This window comes from Oryctolagus cuniculus, chromosome 7, assembly GCF_964237555.1.
Source record: "Oryctolagus cuniculus chromosome 7, mOryCun1.1, whole genome shotgun sequence".
NCBI classification, from domain to species: domain Eukaryota; kingdom Metazoa; phylum Chordata; class Mammalia; order Lagomorpha; family Leporidae; genus Oryctolagus; species Oryctolagus cuniculus.
The window spans coordinates 93,441,050-93,460,264 of NC_091438.1; the positions used below are offsets into that span (position 1 = coordinate 93,441,050).

General features: G+C 39.0%; 1 long non-coding RNA gene across 1 annotated transcript in view; it reads left to right on the forward strand.

Annotated features, from left to right (window-relative positions):
• The window catches only part of LOC138850626 (uncharacterized), a 74,249-nt gene extending 72,757 nt beyond the window's left edge, over positions 1–1,492 (forward strand). Inside the window, exon 2 of the long non-coding RNA XR_011390612.1 lies at positions 1,105–1,492. This is a non-coding gene — a long non-coding RNA (uncharacterized lncRNA). The remainder of the gene's footprint in view (positions 1–1,104) is intronic.
• Positions 1,493–19,215: the final 17,723 nt, after the last annotated feature.

Here is a 19,215-nt window from a genome sequence, read left to right on the forward strand (position 1 = left end):
CAATGGAAACATGAACAAAGGAATGAAGGTTTTTGAGTTCTACAGTATGGATTTTCACTCACCAAAGCACAGATGCAAAAGCTGTAGAAATGCCACACTGCTCTCTCAATACGCTTTCTATTTATTTAACTGAATGCCACAAACTAGGTAATTTATAAAGAAAGAAGGTTCATTCAGTGCATCCTTCTGGAGGGTCAGTCACAGGTCTGAATCTGGTGAGGGCCTCATTGCTGGTCGGAGGAAGGAAAGGCGGACTCTGCAGAGTCCCAGTGTGGCACAGGGATCACATGCTGAGACAGGCAAGCAGCTTGCTAACTAGGGTTTCTCTTCCTCTCCTTATAAACCGTTAGTTCAGTCATGGCAGTCCCACCCTGCTATGACCTCATTTAATTCTGATTACCTCCCAAAGGCCCAACTCAAATTCCATTAACATATGGCTTTGGGGATTAGGTTTCAATGTGAGTTTTGGAGGGGACAAATACACAGACCTTAGCACCTGCGAACAGAGAGAACAATACTGACCTTCCAGCATGTCACCATTGCCCAGAAAAGCGAATGCACACGTGGTATCACAGTTTACTACCTTGGACTGATTCTACCAAGGAAAGGTCAGAACTTCATTCTCACAGGAACAGGCTAACTATAAATTTACTTCAGTCCTCAGTGATTTTGCCAATAGATGTTACAGAGTTAAGAAAGTTAAAGAGTTAAAGAAAGTTAAGCACCATCATCGTATTCTACCCTTCATTGCTTCAGATTAGAGAATTCATTGCACAGTAAATGAATTATGCCAATAGATTCATGTTCACAGCATTTAACATCCATACCCTTTTCACCTTCTCTCTGAAACCTCTGGCCTAATATAGCTGTGGAGTGGTTTTGTGAAGATGTAGTTATGGGACAAGCTAGATGGCAGCACTTAATGCTTCACAAGTGATGTCATTCGGGATGCAGTATTTTCTTAACTCACTAAGCAGCATATGATCATATTTTTCCCATAATCATGACTCATAAGTCTGAAATTCAAGGATAAAATTGGAAATGATTCCTCTAACTATTATCTCTAGTGACCCACTAACAAAAGTTTGTTTTTTATTCTTGCAGTTTTGCTGCTTTAGAGATCTGAGTCACCCAAAAGGGGTTGTGCTTCTGTCAAGGAAGACATCAATGGTTCCAGTGAAGTGGAGACTGAAACTGCCACCTGACCACTTTTTGTTCCTCACACAAGCAAAACAACAGAAAATAAAGATAAGTGGGGTGATTGATCCTGACTTGTGCAGAGAAATTTGGTGTACTACTACCCAATGGGAGCTGGAAGGAATATGTCTAAAAATGCATGATTTCCTTTGGAATGCATCTTGGTAGTTCAGGTCCTATGATTAAAGTCAGCAGAAAACTACAACTCAATGGAAGTAGGGCTGCTAATGGTCCAGACCCTTCAACTCTGAAGATCTAGGTCACCCCAACAAATAAAGAACCAGGATCACCTGAAGTGTTATAAGCTTTCTTTGTTTTTATTTTTCCTTGTTCTCAATTCCCTAGTACTAAACAAGAGATGTGTTAAAAAGAGTAATTTTATATTTCTGTATTTAAGATGCAAAATATTGAAAAAGTGTGTAGTTCACACATAAGATGGGTGAAGATAGAAAGATAAAGTTTGGATGTGTGTATACCCTGCTAGGGAGAAAGAAGAATGACCACATTGTGTTAACTGGAAGAATGGTTTTGTTATTCAATTTATTTGAATGCTAAAAGGCATATGGATAAATGGCAATGTGCTTGTAGTTTTGTCAATTTGGTTAAACTGCAAATTCTGTTTTTCAGAATCCTCTGCCCAACACAGTGAACAAAAGGGAACTTGTATAAGAATCAGAAGGTAGAAGCAGAGTAGGAGCCATTACTTTCAGAAGTTAAAGTACGGATGGGGAAATGCTCGACCTGTAACTCACCCTTATCTATTTCCAGCTTGTCTTCCAAACTACTGATCCTGCTGACCAATAGCATTCCCAGGTCCAACACCAGAATCTTGGCTGTGGACATACAAATAAAAGTGGACCTCTCCACAAGCTCCCACTTTGAGATCCTACTTTGACCGCTGGATATACTCAGCCTCTCGGGTCTTCTGTAAGCTGTGACTTCTCTCACTCTGATGCTTCAGAAGCAGTGTTAGGGACTTGTTCTGCGATGTTCTACCACCATCTTTCAGATCCTCACTTAGCTGTCCCAAGTCTCGCCTGAAGTCTAATTCATAAATTAAATTCCTCATTCCCATATGTTCATGTAGTTTGGCTTCCCTGATGAACCCTGACTCTTCTCTAACTGATGCAGTTTGTAGCCACAGGAGCCTAATTGTTCATAAGCACTTCCAGGAAATATGTTAGATGGTACAGGGACCTATCTGTTCAGCTCTAAACAAGCTATTCCAGCTGTGTGTTCATTAACATGTTTAGAAATATTTTAAAATCCATATCCATGTTATCACACTTATCTCCACTCATGTAAGAAGGTGTCCCCTCAAACCACCACCATCTTTGAAGAGAGAACCATTTTTGTCCAGTACCTAATGCCACTGGATGATTCATGTCTGGAATGTTATATGAGGTAAATCTGGGTATACTGTTTGATTGACTTTTCATTAGCATTCCAAATTCAGGAGGTTAGGTTGACTCATTTGGTTTAAATCTTCTACATTTATCAACTCCAATTAGAAGCTTAGTGATGGTAATGCCTAAAAAAACTCTTAAAGTCAATTAATTTAGCTCAAGTATAAATTTCATGAGCTGTATTTTATATAGCACAACCACTATCACCTGAAAAATGAGATAATGGTAATTGATTTATTATATTTTATACTTGATATTTTGAAGTGCTGAAATCCAAAATCATTTCTGGAGGTCTCTAAATTAACTTACACCAAGTCAATAACAATTTATATGATTTGGAATAAATACTAATTAGAGTGCATATATGATTTTGTCTTGTTTCTTTTAAAGTATTGTTATGAAATGGAAACTATGAATGTTAATAGTTGGAAGTCAACACAAAGTGTATCTCTAAAACAAGCATTTCTGATAAGAGTATCCCACAAGTCAGTATACCCATGGCTCCTTTCTCTTCTCAAGACTTGTAGCAATGACAGGGCAGTTACAGAAGCCAAGGTAAGTAAAAAAAAAAAAAAAAAAGAGGGCTGGTTTATATTCATCTGACATTCAGGAAACAGAAAACAATGCAATATAAAAGGTCCGGGTGGACAGACAGTGCCATCTGCTCAGGTGCAGACAAGCTGGATTGATTGAATGAACAACATTTTTACATTGATCACAGACCCATGTACAACGTCAGGGTGACCTGGGATATAGTCAAACCCCCCAAAAGTGGAAAAAGCCAGTGAGGCTTCATTTGAGATGATCTGAGGATGTATTTCCAGAATACAAAAGGAGTTTGCAATCCAGAGCAGCAAAATCCCCTTTAGGAAGATGGCATTATGGGTTAACTCAAAAGAGAGGCAAGAAAAGAGGTTGCTGTTTTCAAAATTCAAAAGGGAAACGAAATGGAAAGTATGATAGATTTAAGTGATTTGGGATTTTATCTTCACAGAAAGCATTTGTCCTTCTTATTTGCCATCTGAAGACTGAGGAAGAAAAAGGAAGAAGCTGTAGGAAGTTCTACTGGGCTAGCCTGGGCTGGTCAGGAAGGAAACTGATATTCCAAAACTCATGCTAATCATTCTTGCCTCTGCTCATATTCAAGTCTGAGGAAGCTTTTCTGGATGCTAACTATACCATAGAGCTGTCTCACTACAAACATTTCCAACTTGAGATTTCAGTGTGCATTTATTTAGGGTCTATTTGTTTGCAACTTTCCACATCTCACTAAATTGAACTTCAATAGAAGGTTAAAGATCTGGTTGGTGGGAACTTGTTAGGGTCTTGGCCTACATCAATACCCATGTGAAGGAAGAAAGTGTTGTAAGGTCACAACCCTTGAGAAGACAGTAAGAATCTTCTCAGGTTTTCTCTCCTATTCCCGGCTTTAGGTCAAAGCATAAGTCATCACACTACTCACACTAAAGCAATCAACAGGCAAATGTTGAATGATCAGAGGATTTAAATTTGAGGTGCTGTCCTTCAGAATAGCCTAGATAATAACTCTGGGACATATAGACTAGCAATTGCTACATTAATTTTCAGTGTGATATTTCTGGAGGAACTATCAAATTAATTACATCATAAAGGACTTCAAGGATGCACAGATGGTGAGTTCCATTACATTTTCATTCAACCTGTACAGAAAACAGATGAACCTCAGAAAATGGTAGTAGATTTTCATAAACTTAACAATGTTGTGACTCCAAATCCAACTGCTGGTCCATATATTATTTCTTTAGTGAAACAAAGCAATACTTTGCCTAATATGCAGCTACCAACCCACTCGAGTGATTTCTTTTCTCTAAACTTTTTAGTGAAGGCCATGAGAAGTGATTTTCTTTCACTGCTAAGACCAGAAATAACACCTTTATGGTCTTACTTTGGAAGAAACAAAATTGGAATATCTATGAAAGGCACGTCTGAGGATTATATACAGAGATGTCTCCAAACATGCACAGAGTGTGTGAATATCCGTGTCTCTGAATGCACACCAAAGAGCAATCTGAGTAGAGGAGAATCTTAATGACCAGATGACCAGGACAAACACTCCTATGGATCTCAGACAATCTCTTTTCCAACTGGCAAACAAAAAAAAAAAAGTGGATGTGCCTTTGTTGTTCCACGCTTATGTGAGTCTTTTCCCCATTCCAACCCCATCAGTATTGCCCAAGATATAGCACTATATTGTCAACATTTTCAAAAACCTAGCATTTTATTTTAGAAAACTTCACTGCATATCTTTCATGCACCATTTATTTATGCTTCTATCTTTCTTGTGGCTTTCTGGCTGGTCTCTTTGGGTTTTCTCTTTTCTGATTTCTTGAATTGAATGCTAATCTTTTCCTTTTTTGACCTATCTTATTCCTACTGGCTCTAGTTAAAGCTATAAATCTCCCTCTAAGTTAGTACTTCTTCACTGCTTCATTGAGATTGCTAGACACAAATCTTAACGTGTAGTTTTTTCATTGTCATTGAGTTCTGGGTATTTCTTAATTTCCTCTATGACTTGCTTTTCAATTCAAGAATCGTTTTGTAATACATTATGTAGTTCCCAAATATATGGTGGGCTTTGGGGCATTTCTGTTTTTGTTTTTGCCTTTATGAGCTTCACTTTTGCTAATGATTTCTAAATAACAAATTGGAATCAGAGAACATAGCTATTATTATTCTTTTAAGATTTATTGAAATTTCCTTTATGGTCTAATAAAAGCTATATTTTTGTAACAGTTCTTGATTGCCCAAGAATACATACTCCAGCTTCTTGTGTTTATACTTTGCAAAATATTTACTAGAATAAGCTAATAAATTGTAGTCTCGGGGGATTTAAATAGATTTTCTCTTTTTATTGTTAATATCTTGGTTTCTGTTTCTGATATTTTATTTTATTTATTTGAAATTCAGAGTCACAGAGAGAGGAGATACAGAGATCTACCATCTGCTGGTTTACTCTCCAAAAGGCCACAATGGCCAGGACTGGGTAAGGCTGGAGCCAGCAGCCAAGAGCTTCTTTCAGGTCTCCCACATGGGTGCAGGGGCCCAAGCACTTGGGCCATCTTCCGCTGCTTTCCAGGCACAGTAGCAGGGAGTTGGATTGGAAGTGGAGCATCAGAGACCCAAACCGGTATCCATATGGGATACTGGCTCTGCAGACAGTGACTTAACCTGTTACACCACAGCACTGACCCCTGATATCTTAGTTTCTTTTTCTTTATTTAAGGTATACAAATTTCATGTGTTTCCTACATAGAGATTCAGGAACACAGGGATACTTCCCACTCTACCCTTCCTCCTGTCCAAGATATCTTAGTTTCTAAGAGGAGTGTGTTAAAATCTCCACCTCTTGTGGCTGGCGCTATGGCATAGGGGGTAAAGCAACTGCCTGCAGTGCTGGCATCCCATATGGGCCCCAGTTCAAATCCCAGCTGTTCCACGTCCAACCCAGCTCCCTGCTATGGCCTGGTAAAGCAGTAGAAGATAGCCCAAGTCCTTGAGCCCCTGCACCCACATGTGAGACCTGGAAGAAGCTCTTAACTCCTGGTTTTGGATGGGCGCAGCTCCGGCCATTGCAGCCATCTAGGAAGTGAACCAGCAAATGGAAGACTTCTCTCTCTCTCTCTCTCCCTCTCTCTCGCTCTCTCTCTCTCTGCTTCTGCCTCTCTATAACTCTGCCTTTCAAATAAATAAATAAAAATCTCCACCTCTAATTGTTGATTTATCTGCTTCTCTAAAGCTCTATCATGTGTTGCTTTTTACATTCTATTTTGGAATTTAAAGTACATACAGTTATGTACATACACATAAATTTTATTTTTATATATGCATGTATTTAATTTGCTTTCCCTATTACCTGTTCATAATGTACTTTTTAAGAATATGGTGTGTGTTGCCCTAAGTTCTACTTTGTCAATTATTAAATAACTTATACCAGATTTATTCTGACTTATGGTTAGCCAGTCTATTTTTTCATTTTTTATTCTCAAATTCTTTGTGTCTTTTAGGTGTTTCTGATGTAGATAATATATTCTTGCTTGTTTGATTTTCGTTTTTCAGTTTTCTAAAACATTTTATTGGACACAGTATATATATATCATGAAATGCGCATGAGTTTTTGGTTCTCTGATCACACTCATAAACAACACCCAAATTAAGAACAAAACATTACCAGTACTACAAGAGTCCTTACTATCTGCCATTCTCCTTTTTTTTTAATGTGGGAAAGAAAAGTTACTGTTATTTACGTGGTATGAGTCAGTGAAGCAACATTTATAACTATATACCAAATGATGTGACATCCACAGAATTTTTATAATATCTCAACATATTAACTACCACAAATAAGATAAAATTTGTGATATTTATCTTTTTGGGTCTGGCTTATTTCACTTAGCATAATTATTTTCATTTCCATCTATTTTGTTGCAAATGTCATGATTGCATTCTTTTTTATGGCTGAATAATAGTCTATGATACATGTATACCACATTTTCTTTATTTAATCATCAGCTGATGGGCATCTAAGATGATTCCATATTTCAACTATTATGAATTGAACCTCTATTTTTAAAAAAATGGATGTGTAAATAACTCTTTTTATATGCTGATTTCATTTCCTTTGGGTATATTCCTAAGAATGGTTCATATGGTAGACCTTTTTTTAGTTTACTGAGGAATATCCTTACTGTTTTCCAAAACAGTTACACCAATTTGCATTCCTACCATTGTGCTGGAGTACCTTTTCCCCTACATCTTCACCAGCATTTCTTATTTTTTGATTTTTGGTTAATAGCCATTCTTACTGGTGTGAGGTGATACCTCATTGTGTTTTATATTTGCATTTCCCTGATGGCTAGTGATCCAGAAAATTTTTTGTGTGTCTGTTGTCCATTTGCATTTACTCCTTTGAAAAATGACTTTTCAAATCTTTTGCCCATTTTGTAAAGATTTACTTATTTATTTGAAAATCAGTGTCACAGAGAGAGGGAGATCAGAGAAAGAGCAATCCTTCATCTACCATTCACTCTCCAGATGGCCACAACAGCCATGGCTGGGCCAGATCAAGGCCAGCAGCCAAGAAATTCATCTGGATATCCCACATGGGTATCAGAGGCCCAAAAACGTAGGCCATCCTCCACTGTTTCCAAAGGCCATTAACAGGGAGCTGGATCAGAAGTGGAGCAGCCAAGACTCAAACCAGCTCCCATAAAGCATGATGACATCACAGGTGGTGGCTTTACTTGCTGTACCACAATACCAGCTCCATTGCCCATTTCTTATTTGGATTATTTATTTGATTGTTGTTGAGTTTATTGAGCTCTTCATATATTTTGCCTATTAATTCTTTATTGTATGCAGGATTTGCAGATATTTTCTGCCATTCTTTCAGTTGTCTCTTCACTTTGTTAATTGTTTCTTCTGCTGTGTTAAAGCTTCTTAGTTTGATGTAATCCCACTTGTCTATTTTTGTTTTCATTGTCTGTGCTTCTGGAGACTTCTCTAAGAAGTCTTAGCCTAGGCCAATGTCTTATAGCATGTCTTCTATGTTTTCCTATAGTAATTTGATGGTTTCAGGTCTTAAGTTTAGATCCTTGATGCATTGTGAGTTGATTTTTGTATACTATGTAAGGGAGAGGTCTTCTTTCAAATTTTTGTATATGGAAATCCAATTTTTCCAACACCATTTGTTGAAAAGATTGTTCTTTCTCCAGTGAATGATTTTAGCTCGTTTGCTAAAGATTAGCTGGTTATGAATGTGTGGATTAATTTCTGGGGTTTGTATTTTATTCCATTGGTCTACATGTCCATTTTTGTGTGAGTAGCAAGCTGTTTTGATTATAATAACCCTATAGTTCATCTTGAAATGTGGTATTGTGATGCCTCCTAAGATTGCTCTGAGGGGCGATCACTGTGGCAAGGTGGATAAGGCCACCACCTGCAGAGCCAGCATCCCATGTGGGCACTGGTTCAAGTATCAGCTGCTTCACTTTAGATCCAGCTCCCTGCTGGTGTGCCTAGGAAAGCAGAGGAGGATGACCCAAGTGCTTGGATTCCTGCACCCACGTGGGAGACCCTGAGGAAATTCTTGGCTTCTGCCTTCAGACCTGCCCAGCTCCAGCTGTTGCAGCCATCTAGGGAGTAAGCCAATGGATGGAAAACCTCTCTCCTTCTCTCTCTGTAACTCTGTCTTTCAAATAAAATTTTTAAAAAAGCTTTATAGGGGCTGGCGCCGTGCCTCAATTGGTTAATGCTCTGCCTGCGGTGCCGGTATCCCATATGGGCGCCGGGTTCTAGTCCCGGTTGCTCCCCTTCCAGTCCAGCTCTCTGCTGTGGCCCAGGAGGGCAGTGGAGGATGGCCCAAGTGCTTGGGCCCCTGCACCTGCATGGGAGACTAGGAAGAAGCATCTGGCTCCTGGCTTCGGATCGGCGCAGTGCCGGCCATAGCAGCCATTTGGGGAGTGAACCAACAGAAGGAAGACCTTCTCTCTATCCTCTCTGTCTCTCTCTGTCTATAACTCTATCTGTCAAATAAATAAAAAAATAAAGCTTTATAAAAAAATATCACTTTGACTATTCAGGGTCTTTTCTGTTTCCATATGACTTTTAGGATTGTGAGTGCTGGGTAAAGCCAGGAAGCTCTGGCCACCATTTGTGGGTGGGTCAGTAGTTCAGGGTGACACCAAAAATGTGCATGGTGGAGTGCCTCTGTCTATTGCCCATGGCAGGAGGGAACGTTGCAGCCAGCTACTGTGTTCCAGTCCTTTTCTGTGCCAGGGTGAACCAGCTGATTCACAGCCTAGAATGAGCTCAGGGTGCCAGCACACCTCACCCTCCCAAGCACACACTCCATTAAGAACTCCTAACCCTGTCCTGAGATTTTTGCTCCAGCATATGGGGAGTTCTAAATCTGTGAAGTCACAGTCGGAGGGTGCATGGGAACCCAGCTACAACTCACAACCCTATCAATTCTGTGTTCTATTCCCTAAACTCCCACATTCACAGGGTGCAAGGAGTCTGCTCGACATCCCACCAGCTGCTCTATTCCTGAGCCCAGTGGTCTCCAGCAATAGCAGGATTGCCTACTGTTCCTCAAGTCAGAACAGAATTCAAATGGTCAGGGGAGTGGAGGCAGTGGGAAACAGTATAAACCTCAATTCTGATTGGTTAGCCTCATTATTTTCAGTCTTATGGAGCTTACAATGCAAGCTGCCCCTATTGTCCATTGAGCAGTCAAGAGTGCTGTAATGGGCCTGGATTATGGGGCTCCCACTGTTCTGTTGGAACCAACTGGAACTCTGGGGTTCAGTCTGCCTAGCTAGAATGCAGGACTATGCTGAACTTCAAGTTCTATGCTGAACTTAAAGCCAGCAAGGAACTGTGAATTCTATTGCTACCTGGGGTTGTGGCATCTTTTTTTTTTCTTTTTTTTTTAACTTTTATTTAATGCATATAAATTTCCAAAGTACGACTTATGGATTACAATGGCTTCCCCCACATACTGTCCCTCCCACCCACAACCCTCCCCTTTCCCACTCCCTCTCCCCTTCCATTCACATCAAGATTCATTTTCGATTATCTTAATATACAGAAGATCAGCTTAGTATACATCAAGTATGGATTTCAACAGTTTGCTCCCACACAGAAACATAAAGTGAAAAATAATAAAAAATGATTTTTTTTAAATGATGATGAAATCAGAGCAGACCTATTGTCATGTTTAATCCCAGTGAGAGTCAAGTTGGGAATTGACAATTTCTTTTTTTTTTTTTTTTTACAGAGGATCAGTTTAGTATGCATTAAGTAAGGATTTCAACAGTTTGCACCCCCATAGAAACACAAAGTGAAATATATTGTTTGAGTACTCGTTATAGCATTAAATCTCAATGTACAGCACATTAAGGATAGAGATCCTACATGAGGAGTAAGTGCACAGTGACTCCTGTTGTTGACTTTACCAATTGACACTCCTGTCTGTGGCATCAGTAATCTCCCTATGCTCCAGTCATGAGTTTCCAAGGCTATGGAAGCCCTCTGAGTTCTCCGACTCTTATCTTGTTTAGACAAGGTCATAGTCAAAGTGGAGGTTCTCTCCTCCCTTCAGAGAAAGGTACCTCCTTCTTTGATGACCTGCTCTTTCCACTGGGATCTCACGCACAGAGATCTTTTGCCAGAGTGTCTTGGCTTTCCATGCCTGAAATACTCTCATGAGCTTTTCAGCCAGCTCCGAATGCCTTTAGGGCTGATTCTGAGGCCAGAGTGCTATTTAGGACATCTGCCATTCTATGAGTCTGCTGAGTATCTCACTTCCCATGTTGGATCACTCTCCCCTTTATTTACTCCATCGGTTAGCATTAGCAGGTACTAGACTTGTCTATGTGCTCCCTTTGACTCCCAGTCCCTCCACCATGACCAACTGTGAACTGAAACTGATCACCTGGAACAGTGAGATGGCATTGGTACATGCCACCTCGATGGGATTGAATTGGAATCCCCTGGTATGCTTCCAACTCCACCACTTGGGGCAAGTCAGCCTGAGCATGTCCCAAATTATACATCTCTTCCCTCTCCCATTCCCACCACCATGTTCAACAGGGATCACATTTCAGTTAATTTTCAACACTTAAGAATAACTGTGCATCAATTACAGATCTAAACCAGTCATATTAAGTAGAACAGATAAAAAAAACTACTAAGAGGGATAATGTATTAAGTTGTTCATTAACAGTCAGGGCTATGCTGATCAAGCCACCGTTTCCCATAGTGTCCACCTCACTCCAACAGGTTTCCCTCTTGGTGTTCAGTCAGTCGTCACCGATCAGGGAGAACATATGGTATTTGTCCCTTTGGGACTGGCTTATTTCACTCAGCATGATGTGTTCCAGATTCCTCCATTTTTTACCCTTTTTTCCCAGAAAGATGGCTTCCACAGGAGTAGGCGAAGTAGAAGCCGCAGCTACCACAACACTGGCCATTGAAGCACATCTGTATTCTCTCTCCATTGATTTATAATGTTTCTATGTTGTTCTGTTACCACTTTTAGTGAAATAAGCCAGTCCTAAAAAGACAAATGCCATATATTCTTCCTGATCTGTGGTAACCAATAGAGTACCAAATATAATGCATAGGAGTTAAATTGACAGTTTGAGATTCGATTATTATTTACAGCCCTTGTCTCTGCTATCGAGAAACAATGAATTTTTTCTTCTTACTATTTGTTGAACTTTTTACATAGGGTAGGTTTAATCATATGAGTATAAAGTAAATTGAAAGTAGATCATTGTAAAAATTAAGTGAGGGAATTAGAGAAGGAGGAGGAGGAATGGTAGGTACATGGGCAGGAGGGAGGGTAGGTAGGAAATATCACTATGTTCCTAAATCTGTGTTTATGAATTACATGACATTTTTACCTTAAATAAATTTTTTTTAAAAAGAGACATGGGCTATGATAGCTCTTAACCAGAGTTATGAGGAATGAAGAAAAAGTGAGTGTTTATATGAGCTATTGAATGTGGAGGTGAAAAATAAAGGAATGTATATAAGGACAGAAATGTCCATAAAACATTCTGGGGACCTCTAGATATGTATCTTAAGCCTCTGGACACAATATGATTGGTCATTCAGGTCCTTCCAAATGCTCTCTGTCAAAGGGTTGAGGTAAACAAAGTTGACATTACCAAGCAATAGTGGATTGTGTGTAAGTCTTGCCACATAATATCTTCCACCTCCATTTTGAAAAGCTTTTTCACTGTTGCTTTCATTGTAATTCTCCTTTTATTTTAACATAGGTAAATTCTTCAATATTATCTTATTCTTCACTAATTAATTCTTCTGTTATGTCCTTGATGATGTCTGCCCAAATTCTGATATAATTTATTTTACTGTTATGATCTTTGCTCTTGATTTGTTCCCTTGACTTTTACTTTATATAACTTCTTATTCTTGCTTTACATTGCTAATAAATATACTTCTCAGGCATATTTTAAAGCCTTGGTACATCTGTTTCAGTAATACTACTTCAAATGACATAGATTGCTCAGTTTGCTATCTTCCACAAATATGTGTGTGTGTGTGTGTGTGTGAGAGAGAGAGAGAGAGAGAGAGAGAGCTGTGTTACTCATCTGTTAAGAGAAATAGACAGTATCTGTAAAGAGGTTAACATAATGTTTATTCAGAGGAGAATATGAGTGACATAGTCACAGGAGACACAAGCCAAGTGACTTTCAATCAGTCTTGGAATGTATTCCAAAGTGCTCAAATTCTAGTCAGAAGTCATGCATTACACAGTGAGCACATAATAAGTTGGCTCAAAGAGGGAGGCTTTATGTGAGCAGGGGTGCCTTTCTCAAGTGGCTCGAGATCACTTTCTTTAGAAGATTATTGCCTACTAGCATCTTCAGAGACAGGGAAGTTATTATCCCTGAAAAGAGACTGAAAAAAAGCACTGCTTAATCTTAAAGAAGGACATTTCTGAGAATAGATAATGAGTGTATAGGTAAAGAACAAAAGATTTCTGGTGGTTGCTCCAAATAGCTAAGATAAAACAGACCTATGTCCACATCACCCAAGTAAAATTTACCTAGTAGGTAAGACTAATGGTTCGGTCCAATAATTCCTCAGACAAGTTGCAGTAGGTGCAGTTCATATCAACAAACTTTCACTAAATTCTAAATGCAAACAATTGAAAAAAATTTGTAGGTAAATCTAACAAGTATTTAATGGACACAAATATAAACCATGTCAATTTTATCAAAGAACACAAGATAAACATAATCTTAGGGAACAGATAAAACTAAAGTAAACAAAACCTTGTATAATAATTATTGATTTGGCAAGAGTGTAATAGGGGGCTGGCGCTGTGGTGTAAGGAGGCTAAACCACGCTTGCGGTGCTGGCATCCCATATAGGTGCCCATTCTAATCCTGGCTTCTTTGCTTCCCATCCAGCTCTCTGCTATGGTCTGGGAAAACAGCAGAAGATGGCCCAAGTACTTGGATCCCTGTACCCACATGGGAGATCCAGAAGAATCTCCTGGTTTCAGATGGGCTCAGCTCTGGCTGTTGCAGCCATCTGGGGAGTGAAACAGTGGATGGGATCCTCTCTGTCTCTCTCTCGTCTGTCTGTACTTCTACCTCTCAGGTAAATAGATAAATATTTTTAAGAAGAATGTACTCAAGCTAATATATTTTAAGGTATTTTGCTGTTTATGAGACGAAAGATCTATAGATTGTCTTCTATCACTAAATAAAATGTACATATTAAAATGAATGTGACAAGCATTTAATAACACACCAATAACATTAACATGATATATAAATGCCAGCATGTAAGTTTGTGGAAAATGAAGTTATGATCTGTTTATTTTGGTGCAGGGAATTTTGAAATCTCTACATAACTACTTTATAACCACTTTTCTATGAACTTTCTGAAGTATCCTTATACATAAAGCAAAAATGACAACACTACAATGAGAAAATAAAAAAAACAATTGATGGACAATTTCTAACAACTCTATATAATATTGATATTAAAGATGACAAAATGTTACCCAAAAAAAAGAAAAGAAATATTCCTTTCTAGGAAAGAAGATACCTACAATTGTCTTAATCCCTGGGTGGCATGAGAAAGAAAAATATGTCATAGGCCTTGAGAAACAAGGAAAAAATTACAGTGGTGGCCCACAATGAGCCAACTTCCTAGAATATGATTTGCTGCTTTGTTCAAGACAAAGTTTAAAGTGTTATATAAGCAGAGTCTTGAAAAATGTTTTCATATTGAGGATTATCCTTATGTAACACTCCTTATTGGAGTACAGCTGCCATGAAATAAGAAAGTTAGGGTGATATGGCTAGATTGACATGTCATATGGAATGCCCTGGAAGATGAAATACAGTTTGAATAAAGAAGCCACAAGGAAATTATGAAGGCTCAAGGCCATTTTAGAACTTCCGACCCAGATATCAGAAAAGTTCAGCCATATGATTGATCTCAGTCAATAACATTTGGGATACACTGATGGTTAAGCCACTATTTGGGGATAGTTTGGTAAAGATCAATAGATAACTGATAGACTGGTTGAACTCTTAGCAAACTTTTAATCATGATACAGCATGAATGATGAATTAGTATCATAAGAAAGCTTAGCTGAAAAACAGGTCTGAACTCAGCCACACAGTTTTTTCCCAAAGGCATTCACCAAATGTATAAAAGTGGAATACTAGTGGCTAGCAGCAGTATGGAAGAGCTAAAGGAGATCACCCTGAAACATGTAGAGTATTTTCCAAATGTAAATCCGTGCAGCTGGGCAAGAATTGTGAGATAATAACTACAACAAGTGTTGAACTTACATTGAGTATAGGGCTGTCTCTAACAAAGGTTGGATAAGACAAAATAGATACCTTTAAAAAGAATAAAATCAGTGACTAAAGATTCTTTAGAAAAAAGCTGGAATAATAAGGGTAAAGTAAACCCAGAGAAAGGCAAAGTACAGAAATAAAAAAGTTCAAACATCAACAAAATAAAAATGAGGTGAAAAAGTAGAAAAGCAATGAAATCCAGTCATTTGCAACAAAATGGAGGAATCTGGAAAACATCATGCTGAGTGAATTAAGCCAGTCCCAAAGGGACAAATATCATATGTTCTCCCTGATCAGTGACAACTAACCAAGCACAAAAAAGGAAACCTGTTGAAGTGAAATGGACACTATGAGAAACAGTGACTTGATCAGTCCTTGTCCTGACTGTTGATGTACAATTTAATACTTTATCCCTTTTAGTATTTTTTTGTTCTAGTTAATACTATTGGTTGAACTCTGTAATTAATTATTTATTGTATAAAAATTAATTAATTATTCTTAGGTGTTTAAGTTTAATTGAAAAGTGATCCCTGTTAAATATAAGAGTGGGAATAAGGAAAGGAAGAGATGTACAATTTGGGACATGCTCAATCAGACTTGCCCCAAATGGTGGAGTTAGAAATGTGCCAGGGGATTCCAATACAATCCCATCAAGGTGGCATTTACCAATGCCATCTCACTAGTCCAAGTAATCAATTTCAGTTCACAATTGATCATACTGATAGGTCTAAGAGTCAACAAACAAGACTAATGTCTGCTAATACTAACTGATAGAATAAAAAAGGGAGAGAACGATCTAACATGGAAAGCGGGATACACAGCTGACTCATAGAAGGGCAGATGTCCTAAATAGCACTCTGGCCTCAGATCGGCCCTTTAAGGCACTGGGATCTGGCTGAAGAGCCCATGAGAGTATTTCAGGCATGGAAAGCCAAGACACTCTGGCAAAAAAAAAAAAAAAAAAAAAAAATCTCTGTGCGTGAGATCCTAGTAGAAAGAACGGGCCATCAAAAAAGGAGGTACCTTTCTCTAAAGGGAGGAGAGAACTTCCACTTTGACTATGATCTTGTCTAAATAAGGTCGAAGTCGACGAACTCAAAAGGCTTCCATAGCCTTGGCAACTCATGACTAGAGCCTAGGGAGATTTCTGATGCCATAAACAAGAGTGTCAAATTAAGTCAACAACAGGAGTCACTGTGTACTTACTCCTCAGGTAGAATCTCTGTCCTTAATGTGCTGTCCAATGTGAATTAATGCTATAACCAATACTAAAACAGTATTTTACACTTTATGTTCTGTGAGGGTGCAAACTGATGAAATCTTTACTTAATATATACTGAATCGATCTTCTGTATATAAAGAGAATTGAAAATGAATCTTGATGTGAATGGAATGGGAGAGGGAGCAGCAGATGGGAGGGGTGCAGGTGGGAGGGAAGTTATGGGGGGGAAAGCCATTGTAATCCGTAAACTGTACTTTGGAAATTTATATTTACTAAATAAAAGTTTGAAAAAAAAGAAAAAGTAGAAAAACATTAACAAACCCAAAATTTGATCATTTGAAAGCATCAGTAAAATTGACAAATTTTGAAATGTTCTAATCAAGAAAAATCAGATACTGAAAGAAAAGTAAAGAGAAATAAATATAATCCACTACTATCAGGAATGAAAGATAAGCCATAAAAAATCCATATTCAAAGATCAATGAGGGCCGGCGCCGCGGCTCACTAGGCTAATCCTCCGCCTTTTGGCGCCGGCACACCGGATTCTAGTCCCGGTTGGGGCGCCGGATTCTGTCCTGGTTGCCCCTCTTCCAGGCCAGCTCTCTGCTGTGGCCAGGGAGTGCAGTGGAGGATGGCCCAGGTGCTTGGGCCCTGCACCATGGAAGACCAGGAAAAGCACCTGGCTCCTGGCTCCTGCCATCGGATCAGCGCGGTGCGCCGGCCGCAGCGCGCCGGCCGCGGCGGCCATTGGAGGGTGAACCAACGGCAAAAGGAAGACCTGTCTCTCTGTCTCTCTCTCTCTTACTGTCCACTCTGCCTGTCAAAAAAAAAAAAAAAAGAAAGAAAAAGAAAGAAAAAAGAAAAGAAAAAAAGATCAATGAGAGAATGTTATGAGTAACATTATGCCAAAAAGTTTATTGGCATATAGAACTTTTTTTTCCCTCTTGGGTCTAGCATCAGTTGTTTTGTTCTTGTGCTTGTTACCAGAGGGTATTAGCTATTACTCTGCCCAATATTGTATATTGAGCATGGCTTGAAGGCCAGACTCTGGTCTAGTATGTCAGTCACAGTAAGTAAAATTGGAGGAGATAAAAGGAGGGAGGATAGAGATCCCGAAGCTCCCAAAGCCACAATTAACGCTCCCTGTGCTGCCACTACACCAGGCAGATCATCTGATTTGGGTTTTACCCTTAAATAATTATGATGAAACACCACTGGGAGAGAAGGAAGTCTTCCTACATTGTGACTCCATTATATCTGGACCTTTAGAAGGAGAAGGGGCACAGGAGTGAAGATCCAAGGGCAGTTGGCCATTCTACCCCTGCTCTCATACTTCTCACGCCAGCAGAGATTTGGTGCTATTATGTATTACTATTCCTAGGCATTGCGGCCAATTTCTTTGGTGAAGGGATAGGTGTTGGTTGTCCCAAGGAAACAGGAAAGAGGTAAGCCATAGCTTAAAAAGGTCCTTCTGATCGGTGACAACTGACTGATCACCAAAAAGGAAACCTCCTGAAGTGAAATGGACACTATGGGAAACGGTGGCTTGATCAGCATAGCCCTGACTGTTAATGAACAACTTAATACATTATCCCTCTTAGTTTTTTTGTCTGTTCTACTTAATATGACTGGTTTAATTCTGTAATTAATACACAGTTATTCTTAAGTGTTGAAAATTAACTGAAATGTGATCCCTGTTAAACATAAGAGTGGGAATAAGAGAGGGAAGAGATGTATAATTTGGGACATGCTCAAGCTGACTTGCCCCAAATGGTAGAGTTAGAAACATACCAGGGGATTCCAATTCAATCCCATCAAGGTGGCATGTACCAATGCCATCTCACTATTCCAAGTGATCAATTTCAGTTCACAATTGATCATAATGAAAGGACTAAGAGTCAAAGGGAGCACATAAACAAGTCTAGTACCTGCTAACATTAACCGATGGAATAAATAAAGGGGAGAGTGATCCAACATGGGAAGTGAGATACTCAGCAGACTCATAGAATGGCAGATGTCCTAAATAGCACTCTGGCCTCAGAATCAGCCCTAAAGGCATTCGGAGCTGGCTGAAAAGCCCATGAGAGTATTTCAGGCATGGAAAGCCAAGACACTCTGGCAAAAGATCTCTGTGCGTGAGATCCCAGTGGAAAGAGCAGGTCATCAAAGAAGGAGGTACCTTTCTCTGAAGGGAGGAGAGAACCTCCACTTTGACTATGACCTTGTCTAAACAAGATAAGAGTCGGAGAACTCAGAGGGCTTCCATAGCCTTGGAAACTCATGACTGGAGCATAGGGAGATTACTGATGCCACAGACAGGAGTGTCAATTGGTAAAGTCAACAACAGGAGTCACTGTGCACTTACTCCTCATGTAGGATCTCTGTCCTTAATGTGCTGTGCATTGAGATTTAATGCTATAACGAGTACTCAAACAATATATTTCACTTTGTGTTTCTATGGGGGTGCAAACTGTTGAAATCTTTACTTAATGTATACTAAACTGATCCTCTGTTAAAAAAAAAAAAAAAAAAAAAAAAAAAAGAAATTATCAACTCCCAACTTGAATCTCACTGGGATTAAACATGACAATAGGTCTGATCTGATTTCATCATCATTTAAAAAAAATCATCTATTATTTTTCACTTTATGTTTCTGTGTGGGAGCAAACTGTTGAAATCCTTACTTAATGTATACTAAGCTGATCTTCTGTATATTAAGATAATCGAAAATGAATCTTGATGTGAATGGAAGGGGAGAGGGAGTGGGAAAGGGGAGGGTTGTGGGTGGGAGGGACGGTATGTGGGGGAAGCCATTGTAATCCATAAATCGTACTTTGGAAATTTATATTCATTAAATAAAAGTTAAAAAAATAAATAAATAAATATTCTTAAAGAAAAAAAAAAGGTCTTTCTGTTCTCTTACTGCCTCCAGCAACCTGCCACCTGAGTCTGCAGCCACCAAGCCCAGCAATTCCAAATAGCCTTAGCCTCACCCTCT